The sequence below is a fragment of the Cynocephalus volans genome, chromosome 11 (genome assembly GCF_027409185.1).
Source record: "Cynocephalus volans isolate mCynVol1 chromosome 11, mCynVol1.pri, whole genome shotgun sequence".
Lineage (NCBI taxonomy): Eukaryota > Metazoa > Chordata > Mammalia > Dermoptera > Cynocephalidae > Cynocephalus > Cynocephalus volans.
The window spans coordinates 70,622,307-70,644,703 of NC_084470.1; the positions used below are offsets into that span (position 1 = coordinate 70,622,307).

The window sequence follows — 22,397 nt, forward strand, 5'->3', positions numbered from 1 at the left end:
ATGTGCCATTTCCTACAGAGTCACTATGTAGTTGATGAGTAAAGTTATTGGGCCTTGATGAATGATCACCATCTGAACACACTCATGTAACCAGCCCCCAGATCAAAAAATAGAACCTCACTAGCACCCCAGAAGGCCTCTTCACGCCTCCTGCTTCCCACTGGAAGATGTCAGAGAAGTGTGTAGAGGAAGGGTTACCTTTTCTAACTCACATAAAGTCACCATATTAGCTGACTGTGGGGCTTGACTATATGATGGAATATTACTCAATCATTAAAAACCAAGAAGAGGAATGTTATATTTTAGGACCAATTTTTTGACCCATGTTTCTTATTTAACATCATGCCCTGCTTATTTCTGTAAGTCAAGAAATGCCTGGAGGACTTTCTACTCTCAAAACCCACAGAGACCACCCCTGGCTACAGCTGCCATGTAAACAAAACCCATGTGTCACTTGGGATGTTCTCAGCTGCATGTTAGAAAAGACTCAACTCAGAACAATGAGAAAATAAAGAAATAACTTAGCGTACATATAGAGATCCAGAGGTAGTATATTTCCAGGTAATCAGTGGCCAACTAACTTCATTGGGAACTCGGGTTGTTTCTATCTTTCTGCTCTGTCATCTGTGTATCTGATCTGCCCTCAGTAGTTCTCCTTGATGTGGCAAGATGCAGCAACAGGAAGTGTTGCCTTCAGACCAGCAGAAAGGGGGCGGGGGGAGACCAATTTGGACCACCTCCTGGATGCTGTGAATTTAGGCGGCATCCCTTGAAACTTGTCTTAGTCCATTTTATGCTGCTATAACAGAATACCTGACACTGGATAATTTATAATGAACAGAAATTTATTGGCTCATGGTCCTGGAGGCTGGGAAGTCCAGGATTGGGGGTCTGGCATCTGGTGAGGGCCTTCTTGCTGCATCATCCAATGGCAGAAGATGGGAGGTCAAAGAGGGAGAAATGAAAGGGGGCTTCCCATGACCTAACTATTTCCCATTAACCCTGCCTCCCAATACCATTGCATTGGAGATCAAGTTTCCAGCACATGAACTTTGGGGTACACATTCAAAACCATAGCAAAGCTCACAGTTGAGTCGTGGAGGAGGAATCTGGGGACTGAGTGGATTCTGATGTGGAGGAGGAAGCAGGTCGGGTAGGGGTGGGGAACAGATACAGGATAGACATCCAGCCCACTTGCTAGAATTAGAATTGGGCTTTAGGAGCTCTGTGTATTCATGTCTCTCCTGCAAGTTTTATATTCTAAGCAACTATATGAAATATGAAAGTCAATATCAAATTTCTAGTTGTGTTTTCCTTTAATTTCGGTACTACAACTTCAAAGTGAAATTGTTATTTTGGTTAGGGAATTAATAACAATGAATTTTATGTCATGTCTGTTTATTTTGGCTAGATTTTTAAACTGATTTTTAAATTTTCCTTAAGACTTAGTATATTATCTGGCACAAAGATGCTTAATGTGTAGTTATTTAATCATGGAAATATATTTTCTGTTCTAAAGAACTGTATAAAGGTGCCCACCCATATTTTAGAGTCATGATAATAATATTTTAATTTGAATGATTTGAGAGATAGAAATGGAACTTAAAGGATTATTTGGGGAGTTGTTTTGTGGGAATGGGCAGATGCAGATGATTAAAATAGAGGAGCTGGTTTTGTAACCTGAATACTATTCAATAGTTCCTGAATACTGTTCAGTGTTCAACCTAGTTCACATATTTAGGACTATACTTACTCTCTCCTTTCTTTTCAGGAAACGTGTTTGTTGTAGAAATTATATAACACGTCCCTTAATTGGTACATTGTTTAAAGACCTGGTAGTGTGTGGTAATACACTTTTGTTTTATTTCCCAGTATTTTATCAGATGGATCAACAGGAAATTACAGATTTAAAGTAATGGTGGCATTTCTACTTTTTTTTCCCCTGTCACATTATTAATTTTTATTATTCGATTATCTGCGGAGATATTTTTCTAAGAATTTGCTAAATTTCATCCACTCTTATTTTCCTCCCTCCCTCCGCCTTGGTATTACTATTGTAAATAACATATGTGTGTAAATTTTTGGTGGAACAAGAAAGGGGAAAACCCCTACAGTCTCATTGTCTTTAACAGTACATTTCTCCTGGTATCACTTCCTTGTTTTAATGTGGATTTATCAAAATGGGTTGGATAGAAAACAAAAATGGTGGCTGTTAGACTATCTGTAGAATTTATATATTTGTATCTGTATCTGTCTATCTATCTCTCTATCTGTATTTAACTTTTAATTTTGAAATAGTTGTAGATTCACAGGATGGTGCAAAGATATATATAGAAGCTCCATATACACTTTACCTTGTTTCCTCCGGTGGTTCTGTCCTACACAGTCATGATGCAGTACCAAAACCAGGAGTTGGACGTTATTACAACATATGTATAGTTCTTTGACATTTTATCTCATGTGTTGTGTGACCACCACTGAAGTCACGATAGAGAGCAATTCCATTGCTGCACAGATTCTCATCATTCTACCCCTTACTGTCACAGCCCCTCGCCCCCTACCATGCCCAAATCCCGGCATCTGTTTTACATCCCTGTAATTTTGTCATTTTGAGAATGTTCTGTACAGAGACTTATACAGTACGTGACCTTTTGAGATAGGCTGTTCTCACTCAGCGTGCTGCCCCTGATCTCCATCCGAGTGTGGGCACTCACAGTCTGCTGAGCCTTGTGTAGAGAAGCATTCAGTGGTGTGGGTGCACCACTTTTTGTTTGACCTGTCACCCTTTGAGGGAGATTTTGGTTGTTTCTGGTTTCTGTCTGCTACAAACAAAGTCAATTACTAACACTTGAGTATGGCTTTTGGGCGGCCATAAGTTTTTACCTCTCTGGAATAAATGCCTAGGAGTATAATTGCTGGGTTGTACAGTTAAGTGTATGTTTAGTTTTTTTTTTTTTTTTTTTTTAAAGAAACTGCCAAACTGTTTATCAGAGTCCTTTTACCATTCCACATTCCCACCAGCAATGCATGAGAAATGCAGTTTTTCTGCGTTACCTTTCCCCCCTCAACTTTTGGTGTTGTCACTATTTTTTAATTTTAGCTGTTCTGGTAGGTATGCAGTGCGGTCCCGGTCTGCATTTCGCTAATGGCTAATGATCTTGAATATCCATTCATGTGCTCATTTTCTATCCTCTCTTTTTGTCTCCTGCCCACTTTCTTATTGGATTGCTGTTTTATAGTTAAGTTTGGAGAGTTCTGTGTACACTCTAGTTAGTAGTCTCCCATCAGATACATTGGTTGCAAACAGTCTGGAGCCTGTCTTCTCATCCTCTCATCAAGGCCCCTTTACAAGCAAAAGTTCTTACTTTTGATGAAGTCCAGTTAATTAACTTCTTATCCTGGATCATGCTTTTGTTGTCATATTTGATACCTCCTCACCATGCCCTGGTCCAGAAGATTTTCTCCTGTGTTATCCCCTAAAAGTTTCATATTTACATTTAAATCTACAGTCCATTTTGAGTTAATTTTTGTATAAGTTGTAAAGTTTAGGTTGAGATACTTTTTTTTTTGCCTATGGATATCCAGTTGCTGCAGCACCACTTGTTGAGAAGACTATATCCTTCCTCCATCGAATTGCTGTTGCATCTTTGTCAAAAATCAGTTGGCCATACTGTGTGGGTCTCCTTCTGGGTTCTTTATTTTGTTCCACTGATCACTGATCTTTGTGTTTGTCTCTCTGCCAGTATCACATAGTCTGGATAACCTTAGATGTATAACAAGTCTTAAATTGGGTAGTTATTCCACCCTCTCTCTTTTTCCCTTTTGATGGTATTCTCTTTTGAAGACTTGATTCCTTACCTCCCTCCATCCCCCCCCCTTATTTTTTGGCTTGGAATGACTGTGTGTTCAGTGCACATGACCTCAGTGCCCCTTGAAGACCCCTCACTTTTATGTGACACATTTTATCCTAAGGCCCAGTTCCAACCGATTGGTAATGTCTGCTTCTCATCCATTTTATTGCATTCTTTTTCTGGAATCTGATTTTGAGCCTGAGAGAGGACAAGGCTGGCTCAGCAGGAGAGTGACTTGGTCCTTGAGTCCTATCTGCCTTGGGTTTAGGGTAGGCACGTGGTGTCAGCAGTGCTGCCTTATTGATTTCAAACAGGACACTGTTGAGTGTTAGCTGGAGAAGAGCCAGAAGTTTATGCCTGGCTGGGATGGGTGGTAGAGAAGAAGCCTTCCCACCATTTAATCTAACCTCTCTAGTTTAAATATTTCCATTGAATCATATTCCATGACCTTGTGACATAAATCTGCACAGAACTGCAGTTCTTCTCTTCAAGTATCCGTCAAGTTTCATTACTGGGGTTTATGTGGAGGGACTTTGTTTTTTGGGCTTCCGCTTATCCTGCTATGTACTTGTTTTCCATCTATTTCAAGTGAAGGGATCTCTTGTTTTATGACTTGGTGGGATTCTTTTCACCATGGACAGAGATGTGCATGTGTGAATGGCTGAGAATATATAGGATTTAGTTTAGAGTATATCTAGAGAAATCGGGTGAATAATTTTGGGGAAATATAATATCAGATCTCAGTTGTATTGAGAATTTTTATAATAGAAATGTACTGCCATTAAATGGATAACACAAAAAATTGCTAAACATCATTGTAAGTAGATACTTTCCTACCTAGGACATGTAACATGTTCACAAGCCCATTTCACAATCCATTAAACATTGCTGGTAGAATTATATTTTCTCTAATGCCTGCCCTTGAAATTGCCTGTTTTGATGCCTGAAGTTTCACCGTTAAGGATTATTATTATTGTATTTTTGCATCTCCAGAAATCTTCTATGTTAGATTGACAGTTCTCCTGAGTTTGTGATATGTTAAGTTGTTCCTAGTTATTAAGATTGAGCTATTGGATTTAATTTTGATTTTCTTTTGCATTTTTCTGAATGCAGTAGTTTGTAATGGAGAAAAGAGAGGGATAGGCCTGGAGCTCAGGTTGTTTGGGAGAGTGGTTTAAGTCATTGCAATGTAAAATCATAATTTTCAAAAAGTTAAAAACATGGCCCTTACATAAACAACAAAATGAATACATGTCAAATTCAGATCATTAATAAGGCAAAAAATAATATGGTAAAGCAAGTTGAAGGGGCATTTTCGGGAAATAGGTATTTGTAGGAAACATGGAATGCCAGGATATGATTGCTAGGTTAGATCCAACACTGGTTAATGTCCTACAGGGTAATAAAACTGCAACCTGTTTTCTTTCTTCAAACTGGACATAAATCTGTAGGTTAATGTGTAACTGCCATGTCTTGCCTTTAATTGTAGTGAATAGGAAGTCAAACAATGGTATATTCTCTTAATTAAATAATTTTTGGGTGATCTTGTTAAATTCTGTATCAACGTGAAAATTAAATTTTCAGTTAAAATGATCTCTAAGAGATGCATATTGTTCTTTTTTTGGTATCATGTTACTTTATACTCTAGATGTTCTAAAAGATTCACAAATCCATATACTTAAAAGGACTGGGGGGCACACCATAGATAACTGAAGAAGCTTACAGGATTAAGCATAGAATTAGGGAGCACTGGCACCTGATGTTTGGCATCCAAGCTGGGGAGAGAGTAGTAATTGGTGGGGGCCGTTACCAAGGGAAGAGCATTTATTTACGCTTAAGTGAAGGTGGGCCACGACTGTGGGTCTGAGCCGATTGTTGCCATTTGGTCCAGTATGGCTTAATATTAAAACATCTTAAAGAGAAGACTAAAGTGTGGATTGTTATGTGTACTTTCCCCTTTGTAAATGTTGATAACTGATTGACATTAAAAAATGCTGCTTGTGGTTTCCATTTAGTTGAGCACCAGTTTGCCCTGTTTGCTCTGGGTCGATTTAGATTATTCAGCAAAAAAGGTAAATTGTTCAATTTAGACCATGTCAGACCTTGAAGTGACTAGAGCTATCATTTCCCTAATTTTCTGTTTTTACAGACAAGGCAAAGTTTTGGTGAAGTCACATGGCCTGATAGTTGGTGGCACTTTTTATTTTTATGGAAATAAGCTTTACTTTCACACATTCTTTTATTTTGGGGGTTATAAGGTTTAACAGACTCAATTTTGAAAGATTCACCATACATTTAAAAAATGAGCCTATTGATTATTGGAACAGAGGAGGGAAATACTCCAAAACTTGAACAGTGGTTATGGTTATTTTTATTTTCTTGTTTATGCTTTTTATGTACTCTCTTTTCTATCTAATGTACTCTGCTCATTAATGTACTTTCCCTAATGTGCTTCTGTAATGAATATTTATTGCTTTTATAATCAGAAAAAGCAATAAATGCTATTAGAAAAAGAATTTATCATGGAAATGCCTAGATGTGTGATAATATGATTATTGATTGTTTTCACGGCCCCAAGACTGTTGCCAGTAAAGCAATGGCTCATTACTTCATTTGCTTCAGGAAAATAACGGTGCATCTTATTTTGTTACTTAGATAGGTTTAGGTGGGTCTGCCTTAGGTCTGCAGTGAGTTCTTTGTCAGAGTGGGTTTGTGACCACCACGGGGCATGTAGGTTGCTGGTCTTGCTCCTGGGCAGCTTGCCCATGAGGGATCCCGTCTGTTTTGGCAGGGCCAGGGTCTTGTCCTGCTGGGCTGGAGCCCACCAACTGTTGGAGCTACAGCACTTCAGCTGTTGTGCTTTTTCACTAACTGTTATTAGCCATGCAGACCTTTATGGTTCAAACCAGGCCACATCTGTTGTGAGTCCTGTGACCTTCAAAACCCAGACCAGAAAGAAATACAAAACACACTCTTTATCTCTAGGCTTTCTGCAAACACATCATGTTAGAGGGCTTATTTAAAAATATTTTTCTAAACTTCTTTTGTAAAAGATTTTCATTTTCCCTGTCTTCCTTTAGCAGTGAATTTATATTGTTGACAATTTGAGCAAATTAGTCTTGCTCAGAATGTGGTTTCGCTCACCAACATTTTAAACCGATGGTTTGGGCACTAAGTGCTGTGTGCCCAATGGGACATTCTCTTTTAGAGACGTAGGCATGAAGTTGGAAAGCTGATACTAAAACGAGTAGTCATGTGGTGAACTGGGCACCCCTAGGTGTCTTAGAAATGCCTAGATGTCTTAGAAAGTTTGCTTTTGTTCATTTACCACATAATAGAAAAGATAGGTATGAAATTCAGGGAAAGGTCCTAAAGTCATGTTACCAGGAAAGTGTTCATGGTCATTGCAATAAGGGAAACTATATTTCCAGGTTAAGCATACGGATTCCTTTGGCTGTGCTTTTCAGAAATAGTCATGTCTGCCATGAAATTGTTCTCTGCTCTGTATGTGCCGTATGCCCCCTTAACTCAGTTCCCTCTGAAAACCTGCTGAACACTGTGCTATTGTTCTCATATTCTTCATTGCCAAGGCAAGGTGTTAGGCCTCCTGATGGATTTATGAGCCTTACATTTCCTTTGCTAAAGTGATGAATAGACCTGGGAACCATTTGGCTTCATAAAAATACTTTTCCTCCCCATTGAGTTAGCAGTCTCTTGAATAGAAAAAGAGGGAAAACAGAAGAAGTTGAGTTCCCCTGATTTGTGGGAATGGGGTAGGCAGAGAAAAGGAAAAGGGAGGGTTTGACTACAGTTTTGTACTTGGAGGCAAGAGCATTAGTAGGACGTATGCCACAAAAGGGACACAGAAGCTGACTTTCAGAGTGCTGTGCAAGGCTTTAAACATGATTCAGACATTTTCAGTGGAGGAGATTTCTTTCTTCCACTTCTTTTTCCACCTTTTCTCTAGTGCTCCACTGTCCAATAGAAATATAACACAAGCCACATAGGTACTTTTAACTTTTCTAGTAGCAAGCATAAGAAGGTGAAGAGAAACAGGTGAAATTAACTTTAATGTTTTATTTTATGTAATCCAGTATATCCAAAATATCATTTTGACATGTAATCAAAATAAAAAATGTAAGTGAGATATTTTACCTTATTTTTTCTTACTGAGTATTTGAAATCCTGTGTATACTCTATACTTAAATCACATGTGGCCAGAGGTTACTGTATTGGACAGCGCAGTTCTAAAGTCTTCTAGTTCCCACTTCTCAGTTAAAATGTGAACATATGCTTGCGTGGAACCTTTCCTTTTTCTGTTTTAGAGAAAGTGGATTGTTTTCTTAGCAGTTAGTTGGTGTTAGCATAATGCCTTCCTGTGTAGGCTGTAGTGTTAGAATTCTCTTTGCAAGCTTTGTAATAATTTTCAGGAATCATCACTTTTATTATAGTATTTGTAATGCAACTACAGGGTTTTTATAGAGTGAAATCTCTTAAAAGGACAACCAAAAGCACATTGTATTTCTTCTGGGACACAGGGTTGGGCATCTAAGTACCTAACGGGGTCCTTGAGACAATGTGTAAAATTAGAATTGTCTAGGAGGTTCCTGGTTCAAAGGTCACTTTGTATCAGTCCAAACATGTTCTGTGTTGGTATTTTATGTTTAAGTCCTTATCTAGTTTCTAGATACACCCTGATCGTTTCTGTATGGCAGCTTCTCAGACTTCATAGAGGAGTCTCAGTGGGACTTGATTTCCCTTCCTCGTTCTGTGTAAAGTGTCTGGGTTTGAATTTCTTTCTGTCATGTGTAGTGTGACTTTGGCAAGGTACTTTGCTTTGGTTGCCTGATTTTTCTAGTGAGGAGTAGATGAGGTCATCCAGTTGAAGAGCTCAGCAAAAGCTTCCTATGCATAGTAAGTGCTAAAGAAATATTAGCAATCACCAGCATCTTTATTAATTGTCTTTGTTAATTTTAGAAACTAAAGCAGTACGGGAGGAATTTTAGGAATAGATTTATTTCTTTGACATTGAGATGGAACTTAAAAAAAAAAAAATCCTTACTTCTTCCCAAAACATATATTAAAAATCTTTGTTTCTGCTACAGTATCTTTAGTCCCATGTCTCTGTCCCCATCACTGTTTTATCCTGGGATTGAACATCTCTTCACTTTGGGTCAGTTATTTTAGTTATAACTCTTTGGTGAGAGCATCACTAATAACGAGAAATGTCCTAAATGCATTTCACAAAGTGCTTTTTCTTTTTCTTGCTTTTTTTGAAACATTGGTTCCTGAATACACCTTAGATATCACATATGATTTCTGAAACACCTAAAATCTGCAGAATTTCTTTTCTCCAGTTTTTGGTTCCATTGTGTTAAATATCAAAGGATGAATTAACCAGAACATGAATGAACTGATGCAAAAGAAACACCTCACTTGGCTTCTAATTACCATCCATTTCTCTCACCTTTTCACTCACTGGTGATGCAGAGGTGATATTTAGGAGCAAACCTGTTTAATAAACCTTTGCAAGTAACATTTAAAGGAGTGTTTAATTTTCAAAATTCACTCAGGATCTCTGTAATCTGAAGTTTTGTAGTTTTGGCACACGTGTTATAGCAATTTGTTCCAGAATATTTCACTGCATATGCTACGTCTTTCTCATCTGCTGTCTAAAAATCAAAAGAACAATTTGTTTTATTCAATTTTGCCTGATAGGGAAGTCCCCAAAGATACAAAATTTCCTTTCAACATCAGTGTATTTATAAAAAAAAAATAGTAAAGGAAACTGTCTGTTTTTTCCTCCTTCTACCCCACGTTTGATTGACTGTATTGCAGAGTCATAAAAGGATTTAAATTCAGAGTTGAAAAGTCTCCTTGAAATTGATTTCACTCAGCTTCTTGATAACAAATAGATATTGAGAAGGGAAAAAAGGAATATTGAACTGAAACTTTCAATTTTGAATTTGAGCTTTCTAAAGTCATAAAACTGCTTTTCCACCAGACTCTTCAGATGGGTCTTGCAGTATAATTGGTCAGAGCCAGAGAAGGTTTTAGAAAAAGCACAACCAAAAAAAGAAAAAGGAAACAAACCCTGCTTATTTAGTAGCTGCAGTTTCTTCACCAGGAAAGGACTACTGGTTAAATAGCTCTTTTTCCAAAAAAGGAAAACAATTTTTTTCCATATAATTAATTTAAGAAATTGCTTCTAGAGCTATTTAAACAGACTTGGAGATAAGTGCTTTAGCCATCTTGATGTGATCTGGTGAAAATTTTTATGTAGTTAGGATTTTTTTTATTAAATCATTTTATTTAAGATTGTAATAGCCCTTTTAAATTATTTTCCTTGAGACTTGTATTGTGTTATTTCAACTTAATAACTCCTCTTCAAGCAAAGCAAAATGCAAGATATTTCTTCTGGTGATTTCTTTCTGTAATTGAAGAGAACAAAGCCAACCTCACACTTGCTAGAAAGGAAGCAAATGTAACACCTAATAAAAATGGAGATAACAAAAATGAACTTGCAGCCTTGGGACACTCTGACTAGCAACATTAAAGCATTTGCCTGGGCTATACTAACCCAATTCCTTGGGTTATTTTTTTTTTCTTTTAAATGCAAGGGATAGGTCTACACTGAATCAAACAAAGCCAGTGAAAAGGCCAGTTTCTCAGTATTTCAGGAGGAAAGAGACTTGGTCCTACAGACTTGGAGAGAGGGAAAGATGAGTGTATCTGGTAATTTATCTCCCTACGAACCACAAAACATATTTGTCCCTGCATACATTTTCGTTATTATAGACAATCCAGTACAGTTGCTATAGACAGTCTTCATTATCATGCACAGATGAATTACTATAGATTTAATTTATGCATTAGCGTTCACTTAGGTCACTTCCTATTCCATTTGTTTGCACCTATTTGTGGAAGAGTTTTTTGCAGAATCATTTTGGGAGGCAGTTTAGGTTAAGGCCACACTTCCACCTATGTTTAAACAATGAAAAAATTGCTTTTAAAACAATAACCAACCTAGGGTTCCTCTGTAATCCATAGTAGAGTTCTCTGTACTTATGCAAGTCTCATACAGGGAGGTACTTTTTTTTCTTGTATGATATGGAGGGTAAAATTGCATGCACTGTATAGCTCTAAGAGAAAATGTAATGATAATCACTATTTTTGCCTTCTTTCTTTTCCTCATTTTCTTTGTAAATAGTTGCATCTGATTGGACTCTCATTAACTGTTACAGTATCTTTTTTTTTTTTTTTTTTTTTGTCTTTTACGTGACCGGTACTCAGCCAGTGAGTGCACCGGCCATTCCTGTATAGGATCCGAACCTGCGGTGGGAGCGTCGCTGCACTCCCAGCGCCACACTCTCCCGAGTGTGCCACGGGCTCGGCCCTACAGTATCTTTTTTTATTGATACATATAAACAATTCAGTTCTTGATCAATCCTAATTCAGGTGATAAAAAGGCAAAGGTAAGGTTTGTAGAAAATAATAGCAAAATAAATCTAAAAACCAGTTGGGTAGGCATTTGACCAGGTGAATGTAAATATTAGGCTAATATTCGTTTGTTCTCCAAAATTTTGCCTCCAGGAGCACTCCCCAACCCAGTGCACACGGGTGCCAGTACACGCTTAATGACTGATTTGTCTTGACTCACCCTGGGGGCCTGGGTGATGTGCCACTGCTTTCTGCTCTTGCCTGCCTCCTCCAATCTATTTCCTGCAGAGCAGAGTCATTTTGTAAAAGCATACATTGGTAAGCATGTACTAAAATTAGATTATGGTAATGGCTGCATAACCCTGTAATTAAAAGTAGAACCATTATATCTCAATAAAGCTTGTTTTAAAGGAAAGCATATCCTAGACCATATCGACTGCCACCTTGCAGCCCTTCATTGCATTCCCAGGCTCCTTGAAGGTCCTGCATGTTCCTGTCCTTGTTCATCCTCAGTCTCCTCCTCCCCCACAAGCTCACCGAGCTCTGGCCAGGCTGGCCACCTTATGTCCCACTTTTTCCTGCCTCCGCATCCTTGTGTGTGCTACTCCCCTACATTGACCTCTGTTCTCTCTCCCTGTCGATGCCCCCAGCTAAAATGATATCTCCTTCCTTGACTGCTATCTCTAAGTACCACCATTTTTTCCCTACTTGTATTCTCTATGGCTATATCATGCTTGTTTCATCTCATTTTCAGGTCTGTTTCACCACATAGACAACTTTATTGTTTATGATTGCCTCCCCTGGTGGACTGTTAGCTCCAAGAGGGCAGGAGAGATATGGAGTGTATACATTGTTGAATGGCTTGGTGAGGTAGCATCCTCCCATGGGGAGACCATAAAAGCTTGCCTAAATCTTACCAAACTCCTAGAAATTCTCTTTTTGGCCAGAAAGAGTTAGGAACTACTTAAGCAGATGATAAGGGTAGAGGTGGAATAGATACTGTGCTGACCAGAAGCACAAAGCTCTGGGGAATAGACAGTCACAGGCCATTGAGTGGCCAGCCAACCAGGATTGAATTGGCATCTTCGACCTGGCCCTGGAAGCCACAGGTCTCTGGGTTTAGTAGGTGGAAGATTTTGGAATCAAATCTACCCCTAATGTGATGTACCCTCTGAATTTGATCCCCAGACACAGGGCCTAAGGGTTGTGTCTTCAGTCTATCACGTCTGGGGATTGTTTTGGTGGTTATGTTTGTCACTGTGAAGCTCACGTATCTACGAGTTCTGGAAATCTGTGAATCACCTTGGCACATTTTGCTAGAGGTGGTGGGTGTGCTGAGGTTTTGAAGTGGGCACTCAATCACAGTTAAATAGGGTTCCTTTGTTCATTTCTTTTTGTTCTGTAAAAAAACACCTATTTCATTCGGTGTTTTTCATTCAATATTTTGCAGAAATGTTTGTGTATAAATGACTTGACTACATAAAAGGCCCATGCTATGAAGTTTATCCTTTATTTCTCAGGGATAAAAATGTATTAGGCAGTCATGATTACACATTTTAAAAGAAAATGTGAATAGAGAGAATTTATTAATCAATATATCACTTTCTTATTTGTTTCCTTAACTTGAATTGTAACTTTATTTCTGCTTGAAATGGAAGTGACTTTCTTTTTTATAGACAATAACTAATGTTTGTGTAGTCCATAATTGGATATTCTTTATAGCATGTTAGAAAAATCACTACATTTTTCTGTTAGTACAATGGGGAACATTTTATCTTAGACAGTTGCTAATAGTGGTAGGAAGAGAAGCCTAAACAACTTCTATCTTTAGAAATTGTTAGCTTTCTAGTTTTCTGAGGCCTATGTAGAAACTGTTTTCCACTTGATGTTTATTTACCTTTGAGAAGTGGAGTAGCTATTAACTCACTGATAATTATATGATGCCTAAAATTCAATTTTGTAAAAAATAGTTATAGTATACTCTTAGTCGTATAGGTTTGAGAGTAATATCTGGTTCAGGGCTGTGTATTCTTGGGTAAGTAACATACCTTTTCTAAGTAATTATACCTAAGTTACAGGATTGTTGGAAGAATTACATGAGCCAGCGCATTGATGGCACTTTTAACAGTGCCTGCTTCATAGGCAATAATTGACTTACTAAATAACTGTGGTTGGGACAGGCCATGAGTGCAGACTCAGATGGCCACAGGGACTATTTAAGAAATATATATGATCAAATGGGACTGGGTGGAGGTGGAGGCTGCTGGATATTTGTGACTCTTCTCTGAAGAGCTGGTTGCTGTTCGCATAGCATATTGTTGCCATTTTGGCAATAGGGTCCAGATCTCCCATTAAAAAATTAAAAACACAGATATTTGGGTTCTCTCCTGGGTTTTCCCATGCTGGCAACTAATTAAACACTTGTACATTCAGGCTTACACACACAGTGAGTGACGGATGGTTGTATTTGGCACGGTGGGCACCGGTGGGCAATCTCTGGGCTGTGTTTACCAGTTCTGTTGATCATTAAGGATTCAGAGACGTCATAGTTGTAAAATTAGGGAAGTACAGATGTGTGGCATTTGACATTACTGCAACACCGTCCATAACTAATGCTCATTTTCCTGGTAATATAATAGAATAGAGACTTGATTCTTTGAGAACTAAACAGTATTAAAGCGGACTTGAAGAGCTGGTTTTATTTCTGTCTGATATTATAAAATACTTGAACCTGGGAGCCCAGTTTTTCTTTTCTTTTCTTTTTTTTTTTTTTTTAAGAAGGGTGCCTCCAAGAAGGAGTGAACAATGGTACTTTTTAGATTTTCATCAGAAATGTATAACAAGCCCCATTATAAATCAGTTTTCTGTGTGTGCTTTTTTCCAGACCTGTTAGAAAGTATGTATTTTTTATTTCTGAAATTTTAAAACTATGACAGAGATAATAGAGGAATGGCTCTAATTTTTTGTCTTTTTTAGTTCTGATTTAAAAAAAAGCCAGATTCTGCCTTTTGGAATTGGTGTTATTGTAGAGTAAAACAGTGAAGAGAAGTTCAATATTCTGTTCCTCTACACACAATTTAACTCATTTTTACAAGGCTATTTTGTGCTTCCTTTCCCCCACAGCATATAACACTGTGGTGTGATTCCCCTTTCCTCTGAATTTTAGTAATTTATTTTACTTTAAAAAAAAAAAATCATGGCTCTATATTAGTCTTTTTATTACTTTAGATGATGAAAAAAATTTTTTGTAGTCGGGACAATAAGTACATTTGAATATGATAAAATAGGTAATCTACAGTAATATAATCTATTGTATTGGAGACTGGCTCAGTATCACAAACAACTAGAGGGGCCATTTGTAATGGAGTAGTTACAAAGGAATACACTTCTTGATTCTACTTTTTGGGGACACTCACCAAGTACATTTTACTACAATTAATTGAAATACAGGCACAAAGGAAATGAGAGGCTGATCAGAATATTTAATTACTTTTAACTATAATTTGATACTTCTTCCCATTGTAGGCACAAAAAAGGATAAAGATTTATTCATTTTAGACTATTGTGTGAGATTTAATGTTTTTAAATGGTCTTTAAAATTTAGAGAAAATTGTACTTGATGGAGATTTCGCTATCCTTGAGGGATCTTTAATTTGTTTGTTGTATGAGCAGTTATAATGGATATAAACAGCCTGCTTAACTGTTCATCTGCCATTCTAGAAATGCACATTCTGGATTTGAAAACATGCCTATTGCGTATTTTTAGTGGACTTATTTTTGTTAGTAACTCTGTCAGAGGAACTAGGACTCCTCATATGAGAGCCATTTATCCATCATCCTAAGCAATTTTCATTTTGGCACTGGGGAACCAGAATTTCTTTGTTCTGATGTTTTCAATTTTGGGTGGAAGCTGACTTATTCTCCCTGGCTTCTAAGTCCTTTGGAATGACCTAGAATTGGACATACAGTTAAGTGAAAATACACTCTATCTTTCTTTGGGTACAAGATGTATGACCATGTTGTAGATGGAACTTTGGGGTGTTCTCATCATAAATTTACTCTGGTTTTACCTCTACATAACCTTCGCCATATAACCATATTGCCTATGGGAGATCATGACAGAAGAGATCAGGTAGACATTACTGATTCGGTATGGTAAGATGAAACAGTATTATGGAAGAACGCAGTGGTTATTTTGAAATCCATTGTGGTCACGTGTCTTGCTTTCTTGGTTGGTACCTCAAATTTCCATTCACATTCAGATGTACAGATGCATATGTAAATAGGCCACTTTTGTCAAGAAAAAAAGCAAGATATTAATTAGACTGTGCAATTTCAATTTACACATTTGCAATTTTGGAAGAAAAATATTCTCTATCAATATATAACAACATTTTATTCTTGTCCTGTGTAGACTCAGCAACCTTTACTTCTCTCTGATGGTAAAACCTAAGAAATGACATCTGTGTCAAAATGTGGTGTTCATAGTAGCCGGGCTCTTTGTGTGAAAAATGTTCAGCCTGCAAATTAACAGAAGAGTTAACACAGCTTGGAAGTCTTCTTTTTTCTCCATGAAGTCAAAATTTCTGTGAAACACTGAGAGTAACGATTACACAGAATCCTCCTGAAGATACAGTTAAGGCAGATGGGATACACATCTGCTTTTATATTCCCAGAATAAAAACATGTATTCTTATAAACTATGTCCAGTGGCTGTGGGAAATTAAATCATGCACATAGGAAACAGTTTCATTGATATCTCCAGTGGTAGGTAACTCTTAGGATATTTTTATAGGAAAGGATTGGGCCTTTGGGTCTGGAAACATTTTATCTTTTTTGCTTCAGGCTGGAAATGAGGCAGGCTCGGTAGAAGTTCTGAGAGGAGACAGAGTTTATGAAAACTCCCTGATGAAAATACCTGTCAATCATTTAGCTCTCTGCCTAGCAACCAACTTAAGATTCTTCCTGCTGAGTGATACGTAAGCATCATTGGCTAGTTAATACTATTGGCTTTGAAATTTCCACTTTCATCTTGTCAAAATTGAGAGACTCAAATTCTCCTGTAAGATGGGAGTAGCTGGAGTCTTCCTTTCTAAACCCATTTTATTATTAGACTATCCAGACCCTTGAAGTCTGCCTAAGTGTGATATTCCTCATGCCCAGGTTTGTCAGCCCCTCAGTGTGCATGTATGTGTTGGTAACAGTGCCAGTAGATAGAGAGGACCTCTTTGAGGAGTATACTGCAATGTACAATATGGACTTCTGGGCTTCCCTGTGTCTTACGTAACGACTATTCCAATTACTTGCAGTGTTATAACACAGTTAAAAGCCCTCCTAAGCTTTCTGCTGACAAATGACTTCAGCTCCATAAACCATAGCGTGCTTGGTGTTGTAGCACTTGGTAGAATGTATGTTTGTATAACACTGTCTCCTCCCTCTTGTTATTCACATGATAACTGTAGGCAGATTTATACTTATTGTCTATTCTGAAGAATGAAACTACATATTTTCATAAGCATGTTCCATTTTTAATTGCGTAATTAAGTTGCTGACATAAGCAAGTATGCAATTTCACATTAAGGTAGGGATCCGTAAAGGCATGCATTTGCATAATTTAATTTCTTTGCACAGAAGATATTGAAAATCAATAGCATGATTCATAGCCATACCATATCATTGCCATGCGGCCATGGGTTGGCTGAGCTTAGAAGAGTACAAACAGTATTAAAATTGATTGAATTTGGTGTGCTGACTCTATATCTTTACTTGGGAACCACAGACTGTTTCTATTTGCAAATCTCTACTCCTTGCCAATAAAATATTAAGCTGCTTACTATACTGTATATATTTTTTGACTTGTTTTCAAATAACAGTTTTTTAAAAGTTGTTTAGACTATTGTTATTGGTTAAAATGCATTTGAGGAGGGTACTTAAAATTTTGTTTTCTTTCAAATTATGCAAGTGCCAGTAATACATAATTGTGTTCTATGTTCTTATTTGGGGGGGGGGGGAAGAGAAATCATACTTTATTGAGTTAGATGGAATAAAGGGGAAAACTAAATGTAGTTACTTTTAACGAGTAGTTTGTTAAAAAATAATCTGGTGCCAGGGTGAGCAATCATTTTGCTACCCTGTTCATTACTGAGTTGCCTACCTAAAGAATTGCTTGTTAGGTACTCAGGATCATTCCTTCCCTGCTTCATATTTTAAATGTTTGCTGTTTCTGATAGGTGGGCAGTAACCTGAATAAGAGTCAGTGAGGGAGAAGGTGATGTTCTTGCCTGTGGCTTATGTAATCACCCACATATACTTGCACACCGATTGATATGCATAGTCTTACCACCACTGTCCCCCAGATCAGAGGTACCATCAACCTTTCTGTCATTCGTTCTTTCATTCACTCGCTCAACCACTATGAACATATGCCATGCGTCCAGCTCCACTGTGGTGGTGGGTTCACAGGAGTCCAGGAATACATGTGCTCCTTATTTCCAGGGAGCTTAGAGCTCTTCCCAGACCACACACCATGCCCTTCAGAGCAGGTTTTCCTGTCCATCCTGACCTTGCTGTGTAAAACCCACAATGTACCCCAACAGTTTGAGGAGTGTGAGAAAGACCAATTTAACTCACCTTCCTTGGGATGGCCTTGTCCCCTCTGTTACCTCTTGTCAGTTGTTCTGCAGGCAGCGATATCACACCTCTGTTTTTGACCCAAGTGAACTACCTTTATACAGGCACTTCTGCTCCTCAGCCCAGATCCCTTATTCCACAGTGTGATGTATGTGTGTGGCCGGGAAGGTACCTGCTCTTTGAGCTATTGATTCCATTGCTTTGCAGTGTTAGGGGACAAGCTTCTGATGGTTGCCTCTCTTATTGCTGGAATTGGATACATCTTTCTAGATTTGTTTTTTTAGTAATAGTTTAGTGGGCTTGGGGAGCCAGCAGGAGTGGGTCTCCAAACCAGTGGCCTCTAAGTGCTTGGAGATGTTCGTGCTTACCTGAGGAAGCTCTGGAGACTGTCGCTTGCCTTTCCCGGCAGGAAGGGTGATACAGCTGCCAGCGCCGGAGCTGCTCCTATAAGGGATGTTACCGGCAGCCTGTGTCCCCTTGCACCACCCTGATGATCTTAAAGATTCTGGGAAATGAAAAGCACCTTCTTTTCAGGAACAAAAGGGGGACTGGTAGCAGGGATTACGATTCTATCTTTTGTAAAGAGCATACAAATTATATCCTTGAAGAAAACCCCATTCTTTCCTTCCTTTTCTACCTGGTTTGACTGTGAGCTTTCTGGTGAGAACTCTGTTGTGGCTCATCTCAGATTTGTTTGTGTAAATTCTGAAGTTGGCACGACACTGTTGTCATTTCTGCAGCACGCTGTTCATTTCTTCTGGGCCAGCCCTTTATTGGTGTTAAGACTTTGGCTCTTGAGTTTACAAGCTGGGAGGGTAAGCATTGGGATGTCAGAGTTGAATGGGACCCTAGGTCCAGCTCCGTAGAGGTGTTTGTTGATTCTTATCTCTGGTTTCAGAATAGAATAATCTGGAGAAACTCTTTGTAAACAAATTGTTGATATATGGGTTCCACCACAGGCCAATTAAATCTGAATCTCAGGGGGTGAGGTACAGGGCATAGGCTGTTTTTTTGTTTTTGTTTGTTTGTTTGTTTAAATCAGCCCATGGGTGAGAGAGTCAGAGCTCTAGCTCAACAATGGCTTTTTTTTTTTTGAATTGTGGCAGGCCATGGAGATTAAACCCTGGACCTTGGTGGTGTCAGCACGATGCTCTAACCAACTGAGCTAACTGGCTGGCCAGCAGTGTTCTTTTATAGATGAAGAAATTGATGATGATAATTGAAGTGATGTTTAAAGGACACAATCAGTGTCATTTGGGGATCTTTTGTGTATGAGACAGGAAAATGTGCTTTAGCAGATAATTAGTTCATGTGGCTATGGAGCCTCAGATAGAGCTGGCTTCAAATCACCTTAGTGTAGGGCTTAAATTTTGTCAATAAAACTGATCTATAGATTTTGCCCTCTCTGGCTTGGTTCCATTTTTGAGATACTCTGTCGATTGCCTACTTGATCCTCAACTACACTCTGGAGGTTTCCGGCTCATGTCATGACACCTTTAGGAAGAAATAACAATCTCTGTGATTTTCTGGTGTGTCCATGCCTGAACACATCAGGGGGCCAGGGGGATGGTCTACAGTGATTGACAGACTTAAGCCAAACAAGGTTAACCCCTAGAGCTGGCAGCCATGGTGGTGCCTGGAGGTGGTTGCCCAATCCATGACACATGGCTAGGTGGAGTGGGGTGTGATTATTACAAAACTGGAGATGCTACAGCAGATTTCCACTATGTGGTCAGGCATTTAAAAAGCACTGTATACCCAGTGCTGAGTTAGGTTCTCTGCTTGCTCTGCTCATGGTAACTTGTGTTGTCTTCATAAAACTTCTAGGAAGATGTATTTTTAGAGCCATTTCACAGACAGGGAAACTGAGGCTCAACCATATATCCTAACAGAAGTTGCATTTATTACACTCACATGGTCAAGATGCTATTTTACTCATTGTCTTGGTGGAAAGAGGAAGGATTATTTGGGAATAATTATCTGAAGCACAGTAAGCAGATATATTAAAAAGTTTCCCATCTGCACAGAAAATAATCCCAACAGTTATCTATTTAGTGTGCTTTAGTGGAGGAAAAGTATAGATTAGGAAACTAGAAGGTGGGAAATTTTAATTTTGATCCCTAGACACTTAGAATGATCAACCCCTGGAGCACTGAATGGCTCATTTTCACAATTGTAGGATAGATCGGATGGTAGGGACCTAAATCTTCATTGTACTTTAAAATGTAGTATCGTAGATTTTGACTTTGTCATTATGGACCAATGAGCAGACATAAATGACACCAGGTTTACGTTTTCAATGTGTTTTGGAATTTACAAGATTCCTACTTCCTTCTAAAGGGCTCATCTCCATGGATTATCTTTGTTCGAGCATTACTTGTCTTCAAGATAGTCTTCGCAATTGAAGTGTAAGCATAAAGTACTTTACATGTTTTCTAATTTTACTTCATGACTGTCACATTATCAAAAAAGCTAATGCCATCATGATGATATTATTATTCCATTGTCTTATTTGGAATAGAAAATGTATTGTGTTTTCCTGCTGTTATCTTCATCTTAAATTGAATACACAGTTTCCCTATTTTCTTTCCTTTTAAAAGAACACTTGATTTTGTTTGGGTGCTTTTAAATACTAACACAGTCAGCTGGGTTGTATTGTTTGCGTATAATTCCATTTCATTTTGGATTCTAGGCACCTGTGATATTTGTCTTCTTACATGTCAGTACATTCAGGTATAGGCTTATGACAAAAGAAATTTGCATCCATGAAGTGGCTGGGAGGAGAGGGCTTTGAACACTGTAGCAGGCAGATGGAAGCTCTCTGTAATAGGGTAGAATATTTTTGCTTTCGCTTGGTGGATTGGATTCATTTTGAGTTTTCAAAAATACACCATTAAGCACTGTTTCTTTTTTGAGCATCATTAGCCTTGAGGGGTTTCTTATTTCATATCCTCAGATACCACAGGTGACTCTTTGTGGTCCAAGAGACGTGGAAGACTGGTACTCACCACTGGATGTCTCACAGGCCTCAGAGTGAGCTGTGTTTGGGTGGCAGAGGCCCTGGCTTTGTTGCAAAGATGCTTATGTTCCGTTCTCTGATGTGCTGCATGCTTACCTGTGTGACCTGGGAACAGTTACGTAGTATCTCTGAGCCTTAATTTCCCCATTTGTAAAAGAAATAGAATGACCCTTAGTTCTGTGAAGATATAATGAGGCCAGAGAGCCTTTACACCTAGGACACAAGCTCATACGTGTAGTTGGAACTGAACATGCAGGTTTTAGGTCTACCAGTTGTATGACCTTGGGCAAGTTAGTTACTTCTTGAAGCTTCAGTTTGCTTGTCTATAAAATGGTCCCATTATTGGGGCCATTATATCTACTGCCTGATGGTGTTTGGCAGATCAAATCAGATAATGTATATAAAGTGGTTTGTGCACTGCTTTTCTTGACACATAGTAAAGGCTCATTGTACATTGTTACTAATATTAATAGTAATTGTGGTAATCTCTCTGGATTCTCCTGCAGTTGTTTTTCTTTTTAAATAAGGAGTTTTTATTCAGTCATCCGCAAGGTCTGTGCTTTTACAAAGTCACTCAGCTGTGTTCATTTGACACCCTCCGTGTCCAATTGGGTGATGACTTTGTCTCATTGTGGGTCTCTCTCTCTTCCAGCATTGACAGAAGGCTATGTTGGGGCCCTGCATGAGAACAGACACGGCAGCTCAGTGCAGATCCGCAGGCGCAAGGCTTCAGGCGACCCGTACTGGGCCTACTCAGGTAAGTTGAAGTGTTCAGATTGGGATCACACAGGCCAGTTAACATCCATTCAGCTCACTCGAAAGCACACTTTTAATCCCTTTCACGCCTGAGTTCTACTTGTTCAAACCTTTTATAGTTCACTAAAAGTAGATACATTCAAACCTGTTCTTCCTCAGGGTTATAGGTACCTAATTCATCTCTCCCACCTGTTTTCTTACCTGTTTTTCCTCCTCAATTTGCATTCATTTTTGAATTTTACTTGTTAATGAGTTATTGCGCCACACTTGTCATGTTCCAAAAGGCACAACTTTTTCTTTTCTGTCTTCTCCGTGGCTGTGATTTCAGAGAGCAGAAAATATGAGGCAAGTCTTGAGCTGTTAAACATCTGCTAGATATTACAAAGGAAGAGATATCAAAGTGTTCCATTGTGCTCTACTACAGGAAATGCAACCTCATTTTCAAATCAGATCTTGTTGGTTGAATATATTTTAGCCCTCTACTCTATGGTATTCTGTAGTGCTTTTCATTTTTATTTTTACTGTTAGCTTTTGAGCCAGTGAAGAGAGAGAACATTGTTATAACTATGTTCAATATTACATTGGAAATAATTTTTTTACATTTTAAGGAGGAAAAAAATGAAGATTTACAACAATGTACAGACCTTTCTGGATTATTCTTCCCACAATTACCAAAAATGTGATAGATGGATTGTTATTTC

The 22,397-nt window shown here is 38.4% G+C and overlaps 1 pseudogene; it reads left to right on the forward strand.

Annotated features, from left to right (window-relative positions):
• The window catches only part of LOC134390119 (receptor-type tyrosine-protein phosphatase gamma-like), a 153,172-nt pseudogene extending 131,357 nt beyond the window's left edge, over positions 1-21,815 (forward strand).
• Positions 21,816-22,397: the final 582 nt, after the last annotated feature.